General features: G+C 59.5%; 1 long non-coding RNA gene across 1 annotated transcript in view; it reads right to left on the bottom strand.

The window, feature by feature from the left end:
- Positions 1-1,268: 1,268 nt before the first annotated feature.
- The window catches only part of LOC132667861 (uncharacterized), a 43,558-nt gene continuing 25,423 nt past the window's right edge, over positions 1,269-19,403 (bottom strand). Inside the window, exons 2-3 of the long non-coding RNA XR_009605415.3 lie at positions 2,106-2,222; positions 1,269-1,784 (exon numbers count right to left, since the gene is read on the bottom strand). This is a non-coding gene — a long non-coding RNA (uncharacterized LOC132667861). The remainder of the gene's footprint in view (positions 1,785-2,105; positions 2,223-19,403) is intronic.

Genomic DNA, 19,403 nt, shown 5'->3' with positions numbered 1-19,403 from the left:
CCCCCCCCCCCCAGGCCAGGCGAGGGGCTGCGGGAACGCCCTGAAACCCTCCAGCCTGGACAGTGGCCAGCATGTGACTCCACCCAGCAGTGCCGGAGGGAGCGCCCGGGGCCGCTGCCCTCTGCCACTCCGTGCCGCTCCGGAGTCCGCTCTGAGGCGGGACACGGCGTCCAGCCCCATGAGCGGTGCTGGCGACGGCCTCCGCGGGGAGCTGCGCGTCCGCCACCCACGGGCGGGGGCTGAGCCTGGTGCCTGCGCTTCCGCGGGGAACGCCGCTGGCTCACCCGCACGATCCGCGGACTGCGCACGTTTGCCTGGCTGGCTGAGCCCGTGTGTCTTAGCCGGCTTTGCCGGGGGTGACCCAGAAACAAGGGTGGGGGGGCGAGTGGTTACCTTGGGAGGTGACTCCAGGAGACACGCGGGGTGCAGGGTGAGCGCAAGCGGGAGGAAGGAAGGGCTGTCTCCAGTCGCCAGCCCCGTGCCGCCGGAGCCTCCTGGAGCAGGACGCAAGGTGTCCCACGAGCTCCCAGCCCCGGGCAAGCGGACTGGGTGGGGCGGGTGTTACGGACCGCCACCCGCCTCTCGGGGGCTCCCGGGCCAGGGCCTGGGGCTCCAGCCGGGGCAGCGGCCCCCACAGACGGGCAGCCCCAGGCAGACACGGCAGCTGTGGGGTAGACTGGGAAGCCGGCTACGTCCGTCAGTGCGCACAGGCCAGCAGGGAAGAGGCCTCCCCAGAGAGAATGTCACTGTGTAGCAATTGTCAGCGCCTCCCCAGAGAGAATGTCACTGTGTAGCAATTGTCGGCAATAACTTACTTTCGAGACGCACCAGGATCGGGGATTAAAATACTTGCAAGAACAGAATAGTATTTTCATCTGTCTTACTTTGAGGGCAGGGACCAAACCTGTTTTCGATTTGTGTTGCCAGCAAAGATTGAATGTGATGGATGTGTTCTAAAAAGTAGGTTAGTCGGATGTGCCCAGGTTTTTATTTACCCCTGGACATGGTTCCAGCATGTTCTGTCTGTAATATTTTAGATTGGCTTTCAAGCTTGGGTTTCTCCACTCACAAGTCACTTCCTGGGCAGTGTCCCGAGGCCACACAGGCCCCTGGGGTGGCCAGGCCTGGCGGCCGCTGCACAAACCCAACCTCCCCAGAGGCCAGCAACTGTCAGGGGGACCGAGCGGTCAGTTGATGTATGTGCAGCTGAAACACAATGGAGCAAACAGCGTTTATTTTAGCCCAGTAAGTATACAGCAGCCATCTGAAACTAAAGTAGGGGTTTCCAGACATTTCTTTAGCCTCAGATTCAGATTCCTTTCTTCAAAAGAAATCTCGCCCAGAAAGGCAGACACAAGGAGCAGAGAGTGTAGGACTGTCCCCCGTGAAGGCACAGGAGGCCTGGCTGCCGTATGCCTTCGCCGGGGACCTCACGGCTCTGAGGGGCCGCAGGGATGTGGACACAGGCTCTGAGAGCCTCTGCGGAGACAGCCGTACGGCCGGCACTAACCGGACCAGAAGCCCGCGGGACCGAGGGGCCAGGCCGCCTCCTCCCGGGGCGTCCTGCCCACCGGGCCCGTCAGTGGGCGGTCTGTCGGTCCCACTGCCCTGTGAGCCGCAGACAAGAGCGACGGGAAGGTGCCCGATCCTGGCCTGCTCGCCTCGCTGTCCCCGGCGGCTCTGGGAGGGCAGGGTGGTGCCGATGTCCTTCCCAGGCTTCGGTCAACAGCTGGCGGCCAGGCCGCATCACGCAGGGGGCCACGCAGGGGGCACTCACCAGCAACCTGTGCATTAGACAAGGAACGCTCAGGGACCTGGCCGCGTTGGCATTCAGGCTGCGGTGCACGGGCACCTTCCCGGAATGTGCTGGTGCCGGAGACGGGAGGGTGTGGGGGGACGGGGCCCCGGGCCCCGGGCATCCGCACGGCTCATGCCCAGCCCTGACCTCGGACGTGCACAGCGTTATAGTCAGTGGGAGGCCGAAATGTGCCCGCGGTTGTGTCGTTTAGGAAAGTACATACGACAGGTTAAAACTAGACAGAAGAATGCCGGAGGCCGTGCTGCTCCGGGAAGCCTGAGAAGTCAGACAGAAAACGCTCCCTTACGTGCAATCATGAAGCCGTTCTCCACGGGGCAGGAAGGCGCAGGGCCCGTGTCTGTGCCCCCCGTTCTCTGGGTTTGGCATAACCACGCGTTCGCCTCCGTGGAACTACCTCTGGATCCTGGGGACAAAAGAAATGCAGAAAGTTCACCTGGTTTTAAACCAAAGCCGTCTTTTCTCCCGGCCTCACCCTCCCTGAAAGAGAGAGGAAAGCCGTGGCTCCAGCGTGGCTCCCAGTCGGGGCTGTAAATCAGCCCAGGTGCGCTCCAGGCCCCACCAGCCTCCTCGGCACTGCCAGGCCGCAGCGGGCCAGCCTCCGAGGACGCAGGATCCAGGCTCAGAAATCCGCCGGGAAACCCGGGCCAACGGCTGGCAGGCAGCCCCGAGAGCCGCAGCCGGGTTTGGGGTCTTTTATGACCTGGGACTAAGGACACTGCTGGTTTCTGAGAGGGCTGCTGTCCCTGCCCGGCACACGGGCGCGGGCTCGGTGTCTCCCCAGAACCGCGGCGCTCCGCTCACAGACGGGCGAGCCCCCGGGTCCAGGGCCCTTTGTCCCTGTGGGTTTCCAGAGGGGGCAGGACGGGGGAGAGCAAGCACGAGGGCCGTGCCAGACACACCGCGCGCCGGGCCAGCCCACCCACCTCGCCGCCTCGGCCGGGCCTCGGGGCCTCGCCAGCAGCTTGGACGGTGCCCTCCCCACCCGCCTCTCAGGTCTGAAGCTGTGGCCAGCTGTTTCCTGCTTGCCGGGAGGGTGGGTTTAGACGACTTCCCCACAAGAACGGTCCTCGTCTCCCCAAACCTGAATCCAGAGACCGGTCTGGCTTCCCCGCTTGAGCCTGCCCTGCAAACACCCGGACCCCCGAAGTGGCCAGCGGAGGTCCGGCTGGGGCTGGCGTGGGCTGTGCTCCAAGAGCCGCCGGGGCACCGAATCCCAGCCCTCCCTGCAGCGCCGGGGGCCGGCCGCGGCCTCGGAGTTCCCCACAGCCCGGCCGCGCATCCAAGGGCAAACGCGGGGCGGGCCCCGAGATGTTCTCCGAGGGGTCCGTTCTGCGGGACCACGTCTGCCCATTCTACAGCTGGCCCATCTGTGGTACCGGGTCCACGCTCACCCAGGTCCACGGCGACGGGTCTGTGGGCCACTCGGCTTCCACCTCCTCCTGATGGCCAGCCGTGCCCACCATCAGCCACGTTGCCAAAGGATCGTCTGGGGCCTCCCCGAAAAGGAAAACTGGGGGAAAACACAACCACATTTATCGTGGGTGTGTTTATTTCCGCTTTAGAATTATGAACTTGTCTCCTGTGCTTCAGGGCGAGGCGCCGGGGTCGGGGGGGCAGCTCAGACCCGAGCCGGGCGTCCTCTGTGCACACAGGCACCCACGTCGATGCAGACCGTCCGTGGCTCCTCTGTGGCCCCTGTTACTCGAGTGTTTCGGCATGTTTTCCACATACCTTCGGTTTGATTAAAACCCCAAATGCATTTGGCCAACTTCATTTCCCTCTAATTTTTTAGCATATATTTATTTTAAGGGAAATCTAAGCCATGCATTTCTGATTCACTCATTGTTCGTCCACGCTGGCTGCCGGGGGCTGGGGGGTTTCTTCGGGTGCCCAGGGCTGGCCCCGGCTCCTCCAGAGTGACCCCGCCGCCCCGCCCCGGAGCCCTGCTGGGGACACGCAGGAAGCAGTCCTGCCCAGGGACATACTGACCCTGCAGAGAGTCTGTAATATCTATAATATGTGCAGGGTGAATACGCCTCCCAGATCTGAGTGGGATTAAACTGTTGTTGTTGTAACTTAGAACCCATGATTTTCGAGCGGTTTCTGACTTGGAAAAGCACATTTTCCCCTCCCTGACGGACAGAAAGCTCAGGTCGGACAGAGGCTGGGAGGGACGTGTGTGCCCCACACCCCACACGCCGGCCCCCTTCTCCTGCTGCAGGTGAGGGTTAGGGTCTTGTGCTGCGGGAGGGAGAGCAGACAAGGGAGACGCGAGTCCTCTCCCTTGAGGCCAGGCAAGGCCGGGGAAGGGCTGTGGCCGCCGCAGGGGGGCTGGGGGCGTCCCCAGCGATGGGTCCTCCTCACCCTGTCCCTTGTGGCTGGCTCTCCTTCGAGGGGAGGTTCGGGGCCAGGGAATCCACACAGAGTGAAGGGGCTGAGTCGGCGTCCAGGCCGTCCAAGGGGCCCCGTGCCAATGCCCCCCCGACGTCCACACTCGAGGCTGCCTCATCCTGCGGGGCCTGGCGCTCAGACGGCCTTCCCCCCGGGCCACCTCAACACTGACCAGACTTTCAGTGGGTGTCGTCCACCCGTTCTTCCGTAGACCCAGCAGTTGCCGGTTACTTGAACTTGTGCACGTTGCCAAAACTGACGGCCATGTTTTCTGTTGGTCATGCGTTTGATATTTTCACCATCCTGTGCTATTGTGCCCATGCAAAAATCTCTTGAGGGGACGGTCACCTTATGTAACTGCCAGGTGACAGCCATCATCACGGGTTGGCAGTGAGGGGGATGGGCAGGGATGCTACAAAATACGTGGTCATCAGGCTGGGTGCCCATGGAGACTCCGGAAGAAACCAGTCGGGGCGCTTGTTGGCTTTGTTACTTACGAGCACAGTCCCTGCTCAGTAGGCCGCCTGTTCACCCAAGGATGTCTGGTGCACGTGTGACAACAGCAAGTGATTCGTGGCCCCTTTATTTGACCCTTTAAACGCCCTCCAGTGAATATCACTCAGTGTCACGTAAGTGCCCCCAGTCTACACCCCGGAGGCAGGTAACTTTCTAGGTGAGAATCCTTGATCTGGCTTATTTCGCCGAGCATAATACGCTCCAGAACCATCCCTGTCGTCGCAGATGGCGGACCTCATTCTTTCTATGGCATGTGCACGCGCGCGCGCGTGTGTGTGTAGCCTATGTTCCTTGTCCGTCTGTCTGTGCACATTTAGATCGCTTCCATATGTTGGCTGTTGTAGATAATGCTGGAATAAAACAAATGAATAGGGGCGCCTGGGTGGCTCCGTTGGTGAAGCGTCCAACCTCGGCTCAGGTCGTGATCTCGCGGTCTGCGAGTTCGAGCTCCGCATCGGGCTCTATGCTGACAGCTTGGAGCCCGGAGCCTGCTTCGGATTCTGTGTCTCCGTCTTTCTCTGCCCCTTCCGCACTCACGCTCTGTCTCTCTCTGTCTCTCTTTCTCTCTCTTTAAATTTAAATAAACTTGGGGCACCTGGGTGGCTCAGTCGGTTAAGCGTCTGACTTCGGCTCAGGTCACGGTCTCGCGGTTCGTGGGTTTGAGCCCCGAGTCGGGCTCTGTGCTGACAGCTCGGAGCCTGGAGCCTGCTTCAGACTCTGTGTCTCCCTCTCTCTGCCCCTCCCCCCACTCGTGCTCTGTCTCTCTCTCTCTCTCTAAAAGTAATAAACAAACATTAAAAAAAGTTTTAAAAACAAATAAATAAATGAACAAAAAGCAGAATCAGACCAGTAAATACGGAGAACAAACGGAAGGCTGCCAGAGGGGAGGGGTGGGGGACGGCAAAATGGGGGAAGGGCAGAGGGAGACACAGGCCTCCGGTTATGGGGTGGGTGGGTCACGGGATGAAAGGCACAGCACGGGGAACGGAGCGATGGTATCGTGACAGTGTCGTGCGGTGACGGGGGCGGCCGCAGTGTGGTGAGCGCAGCGTGACATGACTTGCTGGGTCACAGTCTGTGCCCCCGTAACGAAGGTAACATCGTGTGTCGACTACACTCGAGTAAAAATAAAAATTAACGCGAAATGGGCACGCTCAGCCTGGACTCGAGGCACCGGCGGCACGAGGCCAGGGTCGGAGAGCCTGCCTTGCGCATCCTGGGCGAATGGCGGGGAAGGCGCCGCTGGAATTTTCCGTGGGCACAGCATCAACACGAAAGGTTTGCGGTGGGACATTATCAGCCACGCACAGCCTCCGTGTAGACACTGAGGAAGGAGCTGACCCCGGGCGGTAGGCTGAGTCAGGACCCCAAGGGTGCCCACACCCCGATCCCTGAAACCGTGAAGGTGTGGGGCTTTGCAGCTGCGACCGGGCTAGGGGTCCCGAGGCGGGGACTTCATCCTGGACGGCCCTGCAGTCTGTGACTGTGACGTCAGGAGTCCGTACAAGACGTGATCACGGGAGACAGCCGGCAAGGTGCTGGCCAGGCGGCGAAGGAAGGGTTGGGCTTTGCCGACGGGGAAGGGCCACGGCCCCTTTCCAAAGGTGGGAGGGCGCACGCTGTCCCCTGGACCCTCCAGGGGGCACTGCCGGCCACCCGGCGAGGCGGGTCCCAGAGGCCCGGCCCCCAGGACTGTAGGGAGCTCGCCTGTGCTGTTCTCAGCCCTCGGGTCTGTTCCAGCAGAAGCCAGAGACTCCGGTGGCCCAGGTACCAGGACGCCCACGGGTAGGAGGGGCCCTGGCCACTCAGACTCGGCTCCCCTCGATTTACTGGCTTTGCCCCCGTTCCCGTGTCTATCAGGCCAGCAGCAAGACGGCTCTCCTGGGCACTGCATCGCACAGAATTAGACAACATTCAGGGGACAGAGGGGACCTCTTCTGGTACATCACCCCCAGCAAGCTGTCTTCGCCTATCATCGCCCGGCGTGGGTCACAGGCACATTCAGAAAGATCTCTGAAAGGAGGCTTGGCTTGTCATGGTCGGCGGGGACCGGGGCTCTCAGCAGGGCTCAGTTCTGTCCCCAGGGGCTCTGCAGGGGGTGCAGGTGGGGGGCGGGCTGGTCCTGGCACCAGAGGGCGGAGGGGCCACGGTGCTGCCGAACGAGCTACAGACCGGCGGCCGCCTTACGCCGAGGGCTCCTGCGCACATGCTGGGGCCGCCTGGGCTGAGGCTGAGCTGCGTCTGCCTCTTCTGAGCGACACGCCCGCACTCCAGGGGCGTCGGAGCAAATCACATCCTGTCGGGATGGAGTCGTGGAGGGTGTGCGGCGGCAGAGCACCTCGCGGTGGCCTCCGGTTCCGCCGCCGGTCCGCCGGGCAGGGGGGGGGGGGGTGGATGGCGACAGGGCAGTGGGCTTGCCTGAGAGGACGCGCACCACAAGCTCTCGTGGCCCTGGAGGGGCCCTCGCCCTCAGGGGGACGGAGGCACCGGGGTCCACGGATGGCCAGGGGTCAGAGATGGAGTGGAGGTGCTCGCCCCCCGAGTCCTGGCGGGATCCGGCAGCCCTGGCCGGTTGCACCAGGAGGAAGTGTCACTTCGAGGGCAGGAGGAAGTTTCAACGACCTGCGCGTCAGACTGGACTTCGGGACAGAGGGGCTCACGCCTCCATCCAGGAAGGGCAAGCCCGCCGCCTGGCCTGTAGGGGACGGCCCCCGAGTGCTGCAGGGACCCCATCCCCCAACGCGACATCGTCCCAGCCTGGGGGAGGCGTCGTCAGGGGCAAAGCCAGGCAGATGCTGAGTTTCCGCGAGCCCGTGCGGGTGAGACGGCCCGGAGGTCAGAAGTGTCTGGACGGCAGCCCGGGCCGGGCACGTGAGTATCTCCGCGGTGGGATCCCGGGGCACAACAAGGCCTTGTTAAGCGCCCATCGTATTTAAGAATTCACTGATTTCTTCCTCTTAAGTTTGCACGGAAGTCTGGCGGGAAGAACAGAGAACACCAGGAACATAGAGTCATAAACCCCACGTGTTCTGAGGGACCTTGACTGGCCTGCCCCCGGCCCTCCTGGAACACGGGGCCTCCCGGCCGTCCAGGATTGAGGAAGCGTGGGGAAAGCCACCTGCGTGAAGCCACACATGGTCTCTGGGTCTCCCGGAAACGCACCAGGGACTCCGCACTCTGCACACTTCTAAGGGAAAGGCAGGGGGCCTGGGGCAGTTGTTCCTCCATTCAGTCCCACGCCCTTGCCGCTTTTTACACAAACGCTTTTAGAGTTTTCTTTGGGGATTAAATGGGTACTTTACTAAATTCAACAGAGTACTTAGCATCTTGCGGTATGAAAACACAAAACCAACAACAACAAAAAACCCCGAGAGATGCCTTTATTAAAAAACATAAATAATGCATTTAACCATGTGCACATGTGCTAGGACCACCGTGATGGCACCAGCCTTTCATTTTTAAATTGTAACTACAGAAAGATTATAAATGTCAGGCTTTATGAGGCCCTAGGAGAAAGCTGTATTAGCTTAGATATCGTAAATCATCGGTGCGTGCACACCATTACTTGACGAACGTATGTTTACAAATAGACGCACGGGGATGGGGCGCCTGGGTGGCTCAGTCGGTGGAGCGTCCGACTTGGGCTCAGGTCACGATCTCACGGTTCGTGAGTTCAAGCCCCGTGTCGGGCTCGGAGCCTGGAGCCTGCTTCCCGAGTCTGTGTCTCCCTCTCCCTCTGCCCCTCCCCTCCTCATGCTGTGTCTCTCTCAGTCTCTCAAAACGAAGTAAACATTAAAACATTTTTAAAAAGACTTTACAGATAGACACACGGACAGCAGGGTTTGAAAAGCAGGGAAGATCACTTACTCTATAAACTCTCGCACAGAGTCGCTTTGTTAGGAGTGATGCCACCTGGTAGAGGGAGCCAGCCACGGACGGAGGCCGGGTGAGGCAGGCAGGTCACGCCGGGGGCTCGCCTGAGTCACGTCACCCCAGGACAGCTCACCCTTTACAAATTTAAAAGGCAGCTCAAAATGAACCGTGTTTAGCCTGCTTTTAAGACAACACCGGATTCACAACCGAATCTTCTCTCTAACCACCCACAGGACGTTTTCAAGCAAGACACCCTCGTTCTGACCCTGAGGCAGAAAGTCTCGGCGGAGAATTCCCCACGGCTTCTGTATTGCTGCTCGGCACACAAGCTCACATAGACGTCAGATAATAATGCCGTCTTAGAACATACTTCCGTTACAGAAAGACGGAGTCTGGAGACCCCTGTCCCCCAGACTCCCCGGTGCACATGGGCCTCGGGGTAAGCACAGGTGCCCTGAGCCCACGAAGCAGGAGAGGGCAGCAGGAGCCTGGGGGGGGGGGGGGGGGCTCCGGAAAGTGGCTGCTCCAGGCTCCCCCCGGGGGCTGTCTGCGTCAGGACACCGGAGAAAGGAAGCAGGCTTGCGGTCTCCTGCTCGGGGCCTCCCGAGGTTGCTATCAGCTGGCAGGTGTCACCCTTACCACCCCCGCACCTGCGAGGCACGGTGCTGTGAAGGACCGGCTATGACGTTCGTTCCCCAGATAAGGAGACTGAACCCGCCAGAGGTCAGGTGATTGTCCAAGTTCCCAAAACTACAAAGCAACAGCACCAACGACGTTCGGATCCACCTGGCTTGACCCCGCCCCTGAGCGCCATGGCCTGACCCAGCACCCGTGGCTTTGACCGGTAGCCTGGGCCAGGGGAGAGTGTGGGGCCCTGTCTGCTCTCCCAGGGAAGCTGGTGGCTTTGCTTGGCTGGCCGGAGGGTCAGTCTGGGGTTCCTTCCTGCCCTGTGGTTCTGTGAATGGGCAACCCAGGCTTTCCTCTGATGCAAGAGCCCTTCGGTCAGTGACTCACAGGGTCCTGGCATCAGAGTCTTTTGTGCAAACATTATTCTTTGAAACCCCAAAAATAAACATGCAGGGGCAAAGAGATCTAGTTGGGGCGAGCCGCTCCGGTTGGGGGCATGGGCGGACCTCTTCCGAGGGCCCCACCTGAGACACTTGGGGAAGTGCGGGAGTTCAGAGGACCTTGTTGCCCCGCATGGGCTGGCATCTCGGCAGCCGCCTGGGAGGGCACGGGTTTGGCACGTCGTACCGAGGAGGACATAGGAGTGACACGCCCAGGCTTCTGTCCTCACAAACGGCCTGAGGAAAGACGTGCCCCAAGTCCCCCGAATCAGAGCTAAGCCGCCCCAGCGTGGGGGTAGTTCTCCAGCTGGCGGGGAGGCGCTGGAGGCAGGGGGGACCTTCCGCAGACGGCAGGGATCCCCTTGCAACAAAATCCCTCTCCACTTCGGCCTCTGGGAGAAGAGGGAGGAGACGTCCACTCCCTGGGGCGTTCCAGGGCCTGGAGTCCCCCTTGGCAGCTCTGTCCCCTGGCTCTGCATGCCACACCCAGCTCATCACGTGTCCGCCCAGCTGTGCTGGACCGAGCCGCTGTCCCAGAGGCCACAGGAAGTGGGACGCCGGCAGCCCATGCAGCTGGAAGGATGGGCAGTCGTGGGAAGGAGTCGAGTTTCTTCCGAATTCCACTTCTCTGGAGCGCGCCCTGCTAGGAAGGTCTGCGTTTGGTTCCCCCTCCCCGTCGGGCCGCTGGTCGCTTTATCCCTTCCCGTCGGGCTGAGCAGTTTCTGGGGGAAGCGGCCACGAAGCCACCTCCGGAAACACGGAGCGCGTGTCCCGGGGCTGGAGCCACAGGGGTGAGAAAGAGCCCATAACCGTCCACATCCGGTGCCCACCAATCCGGGACAGGTGAGGACACAGGCGGGGACACGGGCCCAGAGCAGGTGGGCCTTCCTGGCTCCCGGTGCCTCCACAGCTGGCCCACAGCCCGGCTCCCAGCCCGCGTCCGCGTCTGTGACTCGGGCACGGGTGGCTCAGCCCTCCCCCCGCAGACTGCCCACATGTCCACCTGGAAATCCGCACCGCGTCCTAGACTTGAACAACTGTGTGAGAAGGAACAACTTAAACCACTTCTCACATGAAAAAATTCCCCTAATTTACTGTGGGTTTCGAAGCATAGGGTTTCTGTCGTTTCCATTCTACCATGTGTTTAATTTAGTCCCAGAGTGTATAACAAAAATAAGGGGAAATAGCTGCTTTGCAAACTAGTCCTGGGTCGTCGCAGGCGGGAAACGCTCGGGCACACGGAGGCGAAGAAAGAGGCGGCTGGAGCCGCGGGGGACGGGGCCCCCCCGAAGTGGCCCTCGGGAGCCGCTGCCCCCAGAGCGGGTCTCCAGACAGAGGCGGACAGGAAAGCACCTGCTGCCCCCACCCCTTTCTCCCGGGGACGAGCGAACCAGAGCTCGGGCTCGGGGCCCCATCGGGAGCCCTCAGTGCCCGTCTCAGCCTGAGTGACGAGGGCTGAGCTAAAGCCACAACTAAAGTCGCCTCCCTTGAAGGGACACCTTCAACCACAGGCCTAACTTGGGAATAAAAACAGTCATCTTCTCTGACGCTGTTAGTTTTCTGATGAAAAGGGGAGCCGCAGATACTGGTCTTTCTGGGTAAATACAACGTCCCGCTGCTGGAGAGATGGGCACTCCCGGGGGCAACAAGTCCACACAGGCGCTCCCTCAGGGCAGCAGGCAGCTGGGGGTGCTTCCCTTCGAGCCAGGCCTCCCGCCCGTTGGCGCACATCTGGGCCTGGCCCGCCTGGATCGGGAAGGAAGCTCGGGAGGCATTAAACCTCCTTATCAATAACTGCCTGCTGTGCCCGGCGTATCTGGCTGCAGGCACCTGTAAAGCAATAAAGGCTGCTGGGACGGCCACCGCACACGCCCCGGGAGCTCAGCCGCCGGGCCGTGGCTCCAGATCAACGGAGCTCTCAGGGAGCAGACGTTCACATCAAAGCCGCGGCGTCCTCCAGGAAACCCGACGACAGCCATAAAAGTGAATGCGAGGGGTGAATGAGGCTTTGTTACCTCGACAGGCAGCCCGCGTCGGCCCTGGACGTTCACCCGGCTGCTCCGAGAAAGGGGCGCAAGTGTGCCAGGGGGCCGGTGGAACATTCCAGAACCCTCACCATGGACTCAGGATGCCCCAGGGGGCCGGTGGAGAGTTCCAGGATGCTTGCCTGGGCTCAGGACCCCAGACACACATGTCAGGCCGTGGGGACAGGAACCAGGGCCCGGCCTCCTCTCCCTCCATCGCCTAAAGACCTTGGCCCAGGGAAGCAGCTGCACTGTGGTGTGCCTCAGGCCAAGATAGTCCACACTGTAGCGTGCCCCAGGCGGGGGTCTGCTCCTGCCGCACGCGCGCGTGTGTGCACGTGCGTGGACGTTGTAAATGGGTGCATGCACGTGGATACAGGTGTGTGAGCACAGGTGTGTGCACGGTCGCACCTGCGTGCCTCTGACCGGCTGGCTGCTGTGCCCTCAGACACGGTCATCTTCTGCAGCCCTAACCCTAACCCGTGACCCAGGCTGCTGACCCAGGCTGCTGACCCAGGCTGCTCCTGGGGACCCGAAGTCTCCCTGCACCCTGGCCGGCCCACGTGTCCAGTGAGCTGACAGAGGGGCCGCCCCGGGTCACTCCTCCAGCACCCACGGCACGGAGACGCGTGGGCACCAGGCCCCCACCGAGGCCACGGTCTGCAGCACCGGGCGCTCCGAGCAGATGGAGGAAAGCGGGCCTTTCAGCCACGGCCAGTGGCTGGAAGCTGAGCGCACAGCCGGAGGTGGGCGGGGCCGTTCCTCCCCCGGACCAGTGTCCCAGGGACGGCGGGGCGGGAACCGGCCCAGAGCGGCCACACAGCCCTGGACAACAGCGCCATCAGGTGGCGACTCCTCCTGCAGGGCCTCCCCAGGTTCTGACCCTGAAACCAAGTCCGAGGGAGGGACACACACGCCAGCGCGTGCACGCAGCCTCTCCCTTGTTATGGCGCGAACGGTGTCCCCAGAGAGGGGTGCCCAGGTCCCAGCACGGTGCCTGTGAGTGCGACTCTATGTGCGCAGACGCTGCCGGGTGAAGACGGGGCCACCCTGGAGGAGGTGGGCCCGAATCCAGCGCCCGGCGTCCCTCCGGGAAGGGCAGAGACAGGCGCACCTGGGAGAGGCACCGTGAGCGACAGGCCGGGACCCGGGGCCCCGCGGGGCCGGAGGCAGCGGGGCGGACCCTCCCTGGAGCCTCGGAGGGAGCACGGCCCTGCCCACCTGCGAGCTGGGCCCCCGAGCCTGCGTGTCTGCCCTCCCGGGCAGGGAGCTTGACCCGCACGGTGGGCGCGGGCCCCTGGGGGAGACGGGGCAGCGGCGGGGAGCCGGTGTGCGGAGAAGGGGGCGCCGGCCGGGGTGCGCAGGGACCCGGAACACCGCCGGGGACCGCGTGGGCGCACCACGCGGGGAAGGACCCAGGCAGCACCCCTGACGCGGAGCGTGACCGACGCACGGCCACGGAGCAGCGCCGCCGTCGGCAGAAAGCTTTCCAAAGCCTCGGGCAAGTCCGCTCTCTCTGCGGGTGTTTCCTCGCCTCGGAAGGCGGCTGCCAGGGGACGACGCCGCTGTGCTCCCCTCCGTCCTGCCAAAGCGGGAACCGGCTGCGGGGCCACACAGCCCCACGCGGGGCAGGGACCGGGCTGAGGAGCGCGGGGCCCAGAAGACAGCCGTCGGGACAAGGGACACTTGGCACAGCGCGTCGAGGACTCGGGACGAAGGCGGAACTCCGTGATGAGCGACACGGGGGCGGGCTGCGTGGACACAGAATCAGGAGGACTGGCTTCCCCCCGCCCGCCACCGGCCCCACGTGAATTTAGGAACAAACCAGTGCCGCGCTTCCTTGCCAGGAAGAAATGGCAACCCGAATAAGCTGCGGAGTAGGGGCGTCTCGGGCCCCTGCCCAAGGGTCAGGCCCTCGGTCCGGGGCTGCCCCCTGGTGGCAGGCGGCGGCACTGCACCGTCCGGGGCGGGGGGAATCCTGCTGTTTTTGAACTTTTTAATCCAGCCGCCAGACACGTGACATTGGTTTCAGGTGCACAGGTCGTGACTGGGCAACTGTATGGGTGACGCTGTGCTCACCAAGGGGAGCCTTCCCCTGTCACTGTCACAGTGTCACTCACTCTATTCCCCGTGCTGTGCCTTTCATCCCGTGACCCACCCACCCCGTAACTGGAGGCCCGTGTCCCCCTCTGCCCCTCCCCCTCCCCCAGCCCCTGGCAGCCATCCGTTTGCTCTCCGTGTTTGCGGGTCTGATTCTGCTTTTTGTTCGTCTGTTCATCTGTTTTGTGTTAAAGGTTCCGCCCGTGAGTGACACGGCGTTTGCCTTTCTCTGTCTGCCTTACGTGATACGCTCCTGTCTCTCCATGTTGTTGTAAATGGCACAGTCGCCTCCCTTTCTGTGCTGCTTCATATCCCACCGTATCTGTGCCACACCTTGTCCGCCCGTCCATCAGGGGACACTTAGGCTGTTGCCATAGTTCGGCTGTCGTGTAGAATGCTGGCGATAAACAGGGGTGCTCGTATCTTTTCAGAAACAATTCAACAGCAAGAAAATCCCGTGAAAAAGTGGGCAGAGGACCTGAAAAGACGTTTGTTCAGGGAAGACCCACAAATGGCCGACAGACACGTGAGAAGACGCTCAACGGCACTCCCCATCAGGGAGATACAGACCAAAACCACACTGAGCTGGCGCCTCACGCCCGTCAGACCGGCCAACATCAACAGCACGAGAAACAGGTGTTGGCGGGGATGCGGAGAGAGGGGGACCCTCGTGCGCTGCTGGTGGGAATGCAAACTGCTGCGGCCGCTCTGGAGAACAGCGTGGAGGGTCCTCAGAAAGTTAAAAGTAACGATCCCGGGTGATCATGCATCTGATGGAGGTTTCTGGATCCCACCACCCGCACGCAAACAATTTGATGAATTTCTAACGAAGTGACCGCAGCTCCTCAGGGGCTGATGTCAATTCATGAGGCCTGCAGCAGAAAATTCTCACGTACCCTTCCCTGAGACATTTAAAAAAAAGCGGTATTTCATATTATCAAGAAGTTAAAATAATGCCAAGCATTAAATAGGTTTATAGGTATTGCTCATGCTTCTGTTCATTTCCCGTTGCACTGAAAATATATTTACCCTAGAAACACATAAATTGCCAGCAATCAGATACAACGTTGTACTGATGGTTCACTTACATAAATGATTTAGAGCCTATGCTGTTTCTAATTTCATATTGTGGGGACAGACTCGGCCGCAACACAGAGTGTAAACGTCTTTGTACCAACTCTGATGCACGTGATGTGATAAGGAAACACACAGTCTGTGTTTAGTGCGCACCGAGCTCACTAAGAGGAACCTGGGGCCCACCCACCAGCTTTCAGTGTCTCAGCAGACAGGGGGTTTATCCGTCCTGCGAACCCCTTCCTGCTTTCAGCCGAGGAGCCTGGGAGTCAATAGCCACAGAAGCATGGGTGCTTTTTCCGGGCCCTGGAAAGGGCAAGCAAGTAGCACAGTGAACACGTGTCCTAACGTAAGTCCCACGGGGCCTCGGAGGAGCTCTAGGGCACAGCACTGAAGGAAGCTGTGGCTCCTGTGGCCACTAGGGAAGGGCCCAAGGCCCCCACGGCCTAGCTGCTCCAGACACAGGGGGACAGTGAGAAGCAGACAGCAGGGCGTCTCCTGCACAGTGTGGGGCGGGAGTGCGGCCGCGGGCAGGCTGCAGGGGATGCTTCTGGGGTCCAGGCAGGGCAGGCAGGCTGCAGGGGACGCTGTGGGGGTTCGAGCAGAGCAGGCAGGCTCCAGGGGATGCTGCGGGGGTTTGGCATGGTGGGCAGGCTGCAGGGGACGCTGTGGGGGTCCGGGCAGGGCGGGCAGGCTGCAGGGGACGGTATGGGGGTTCAGGCATGGTGGGCAGGCTGCAGGGGACGCTTCTGGGGTCTGGGCAGGGCGGGCAGGCTGCAGGGGATGGTGTGGGGGTCCGGGCAAGGCGGGCAGGCTGCAGGAGATGCTTCTGGGGTCCGGGCAGGGTGGGCAGGCTGCAGGGGATGCTTCTGGGGTCCGGGCAGAGCAGGAAGGCTGCAGAGGACAGTGTGAGGGTCCGGGCAGGGCGGGCAGGCGGCCTGCAGTGGACGGGCAGGAGAAGCGCCCCGCTGGGGCGGAGGGACCAGCGGGCCAGAAGGGGCCAGCGTCACAAGCGGCAGGATGTGGTGCCCAGCCGGGGGCAGGAGTGAGGTGCAGGGTTAGCCAGGGTGGGCTTCAGTGTGTGGCCAGGGAAGGCAGCCACGGAAGCCAGCTCTGGCCGCAGGGAGACCGACAGTCCCCGGGTCCCTCCCCCCACAGCCCCCGTAGGGCGAGAAGTGGGGGCAGAAGACGGCGGTCTCTCCGAGCAGGCGGCGCAGTGCGACTGTGTTGGCCTTGTGCCAGTCGGCTCTCCTGGGATTAAGACCATGACACAGAATAGGCCTGGAAGCAGGACGGCGTCTGCCCGGCGGCCTTATTCCTGTCTCTCGTCGCTGCTCTTACCTTTGCCCTGGGTTTGGACTCTGACCCAGAAATCCAAGTGGGTGCACAAAAAGGGAGCAGATCCTTCCCCAAAAAGGGAGTCGGTTATAGTCTGTGTCTCCGAGCAACCTCCAGGGAGCCCCTCTGCCCCCTCCCCTGCCCCCCACGGGAGCCCTGGATAGACCCTGGGAAGGGTCAGCCCTGCCAGGCTCGTGCCCATGGCTCCGTCTGAACAGAGAAACCCTGGGCCTTTGCTTTCCTCCAACACAGCTTCCGCGGCCCCTGGCGTCCAGGAGGCCGGGCCGGAAGTGACCTCCTTCCTCCCGCAGTCTATCAACGTGTGTGTGTGTGTGTGTGTGTGTGTGTGTGTGTGTGCACGTGTGGGTGTATTTTACTTTGTTCTGTTTGAAATCACGCTTTTGTACCACGTCTGAGAAATCTTTGCTTCCCCGAAGGTCATACAGATTTTCTTGTTCTCATCTGGGAGTTCTGTAGTCTCAGTTTTTACATCGAAGTCTCTGATCCATTTTGAGTTAATTTTTGTATACGGTGCAAAGGCATGGGTCAAAGTTTTCTTGTTTGGGGCACATGATGTACAATTTTTCCAGCGCTGTTGATTGAGAAGATTTTCCTTATTTCACTGAATGGTCTTTAAACGCTTTTCAAAAAGCAAATGTCCACATATCCATGGGTCCACATCTAGAGTCTTGACTGTGTCCCATCGACCCGTCTGCCCGCCTCTCTAGCGACATCACATTGCGTCCATGACTGTAGCTTTGTAGTAAGTGCTGAAATGAGGGCGTGTGAGTTTCTGCGTTTTGTTCTCCTCTCTCCAATCTGTTTTGTTGTTCCAGATCCCTTGTAATTCCAGCTTGTCCGTTTCTACCAAAAAAACCCAGAGATTTTGACTGGAATTGCGTTAAAGACGTAGCTCAACTTGGAGAGAGTTGGCATCTTACCGATAGTGAGTCTTCCGACCCAGGAACAAGATCTATCTCTCCGTCCATTCACATCATCTTTGATTTCCCTCAGCAACGTGTTATAGTTTTAGTTGTATAGGTTTTTCACATGGCTTGTCACATGTATCCCTAAGGGTTTTGTCTAAACTCACTCAGTAATCGTATTGTCAGAAAATTATTGGTAATATAATTTTGAAACAAATATAGGTATATCGTAAGATAAAACAAAACGTAATCCTGCTAATCTCGTTAGAAACCAGTATGTTCTGCACAAGAATACAAATGTGCAAAGCAATGAAGATTTTTACTTCATTAAGATCTGATTTACTAATTAGTTACAAATAGGAAAGAAGAAACCTTACGGAGGGGAAGCCCGGCCGCCAGCACCTTCAGCAAATAAGCACCACGAGCAGTGAGACAGGGAAATGGTGTGTCCCTGGCAGGTGTGGCAGGAGCACAGCGTCACTGCCTGTGACCTGGGGCCTGAGCCCAACCTGCACCGCGGGGCGTCCTCCAAGGTGACGGCGTTCTGATCCTCACAGGTGCCCAAGTCACAAATCAAAGACAGATTCGGAACTGATCTGGACCGAAGGAGAGGCTCCGGGAAAATGACGAGCCACCCCGAGGTTGTTCAGCCTGGATCCCCGGCTGGAAAACACGCAGTCGAGGCAGCAGGCAGAGCTCCATTTGGGTCCGTGGCTCAGGGGTGGGTGGGTGCCCATCTCCTGACTGGTGCTATGGGGATCATGGCTACTCGGGAGCTCGTCCGGGCTGGTGGGAAACATGTGAACATTTGATGAGCATATGGGGGGTGAGAGGAGGGGCTCAGGCTGGCAACTTTGTTTTCAGGAATGAACAGTTCTTTGCATGGTAAAACTTTCCTGTAACTGTGTCATTATTTGAAAAATAAAGAATTTCGGGTTTTTTTTAATGTTTATTTATTTTTGAGAGAGACAGTGCGTGAGCAGGGGAGGGGCAGAGAGAAAGAGGGAGACACAGAATCCCAAGCAGGTTCCAGACTCTGAGCTGTCAGCCCAGAGCCGGATGTGGGGCTCGAACTTATGAGCTGTGAGATCATGACCTGAGCTGAAGTCAGACGCTTAGCCGACCGAGCCACCCAGGTGCCCCTAAAATTAAATGTCATTTTAAAAGAGCCACTTTGTTCTTTCTCCAAAAAGCTGGGATTCCTGAATGCATCCGCCTTCTGTTCTGGAAAAAAGCCAGTCAACTCTCTTGTCCCAGAAGAATAAAGAAGGGCATCTCTTTGCTGGTTCTGGCATGTGCTGACCATGCCTGTCCCCCGAGCCTCATGTGTGCCCTGCTTAAACCAGCAGGTCATTTTTTCTCTTACTTTTCCAAAGCCCTGATGTCCAACAGCAGTTTATAATAGTCATTTCTCTCTCCTATTACGGGCTGACTCCTTCCAAAGACCCCTAGACATAGCAGGTGCACAGAGCACTCCCCTCTATGCGGAGGACATCACAGGACCATGGAGTGCACGCACGCCCTCCTCAGGGCACCTGGGGAACAACGCAGAAGTCACCGGAAGGCCCCTTGTCAGCATAAAAGAACAGCTCGTGTTAAAATGTAGGTATCGATCGCCCTAAGCTGCCCTTAGCCAACCCCAGACCTTAGGGTGAGTGGTTTAACCGAGAAGCCCAGCACCCACCAGCTCACAAAGGAGAAGAGTCCTCTCAGCAGCCAGCTCAGGTTGGAAACACCTGCTGATGTGAACTCCGTTCCATGAATCACAGAGGCTCTCCCACCTGCCGGGGCCACCAGCTTCTCAACCAAACTCTGCATGAGAAATAATTGTGCAGAGTAGATAACTAATATCGTAAGGAAGCAATACGTTGTCATTAATAATATGGTATGTGTTTTCTAGAATACAAAGGCAACTGAATAGCGTTAACAACCATGCAAAAACCAGATTGTTTAAAAAAAAAAAAAAAAAAGAGCATTTATCTGTGGTCACCAAATCGTATAAAACAGAGGCAAACAGAAATGGCTAATGTGGGTACTCACTGAGTAAATTCACAATACTCTCCTTTTTCATAAAATGTTGGCGTCTGATTAGTACACGTTGGCTATTTATATTGACTGGATCACTAGGCAATTGCTGAATGCTTTTTAAAAACACAGCTTTTTTCCTTGAGTTTATTTATTTACTTATTTAGAGAGAGCGAGAGAGAGAGCTCGTGCAAGCAGGGGAGGGGCAGAGAAAGACGGAGAGACAGAATCCCAAGCAGTGTGGAACCCG

The sequence above is a fragment of the Panthera onca genome, chromosome B2, assembly GCF_046562875.1.
Source record: "Panthera onca isolate mPanOnc1 chromosome B2, mPanOnc1 haplotype 2, whole genome shotgun sequence".
NCBI lineage: Eukaryota > Metazoa > Chordata > Mammalia > Carnivora > Felidae > Panthera > Panthera onca.
The sequence above is the reverse complement of the archived record's forward strand: the minus strand, read 5'-3'. Positions and strand labels throughout refer to the sequence as shown.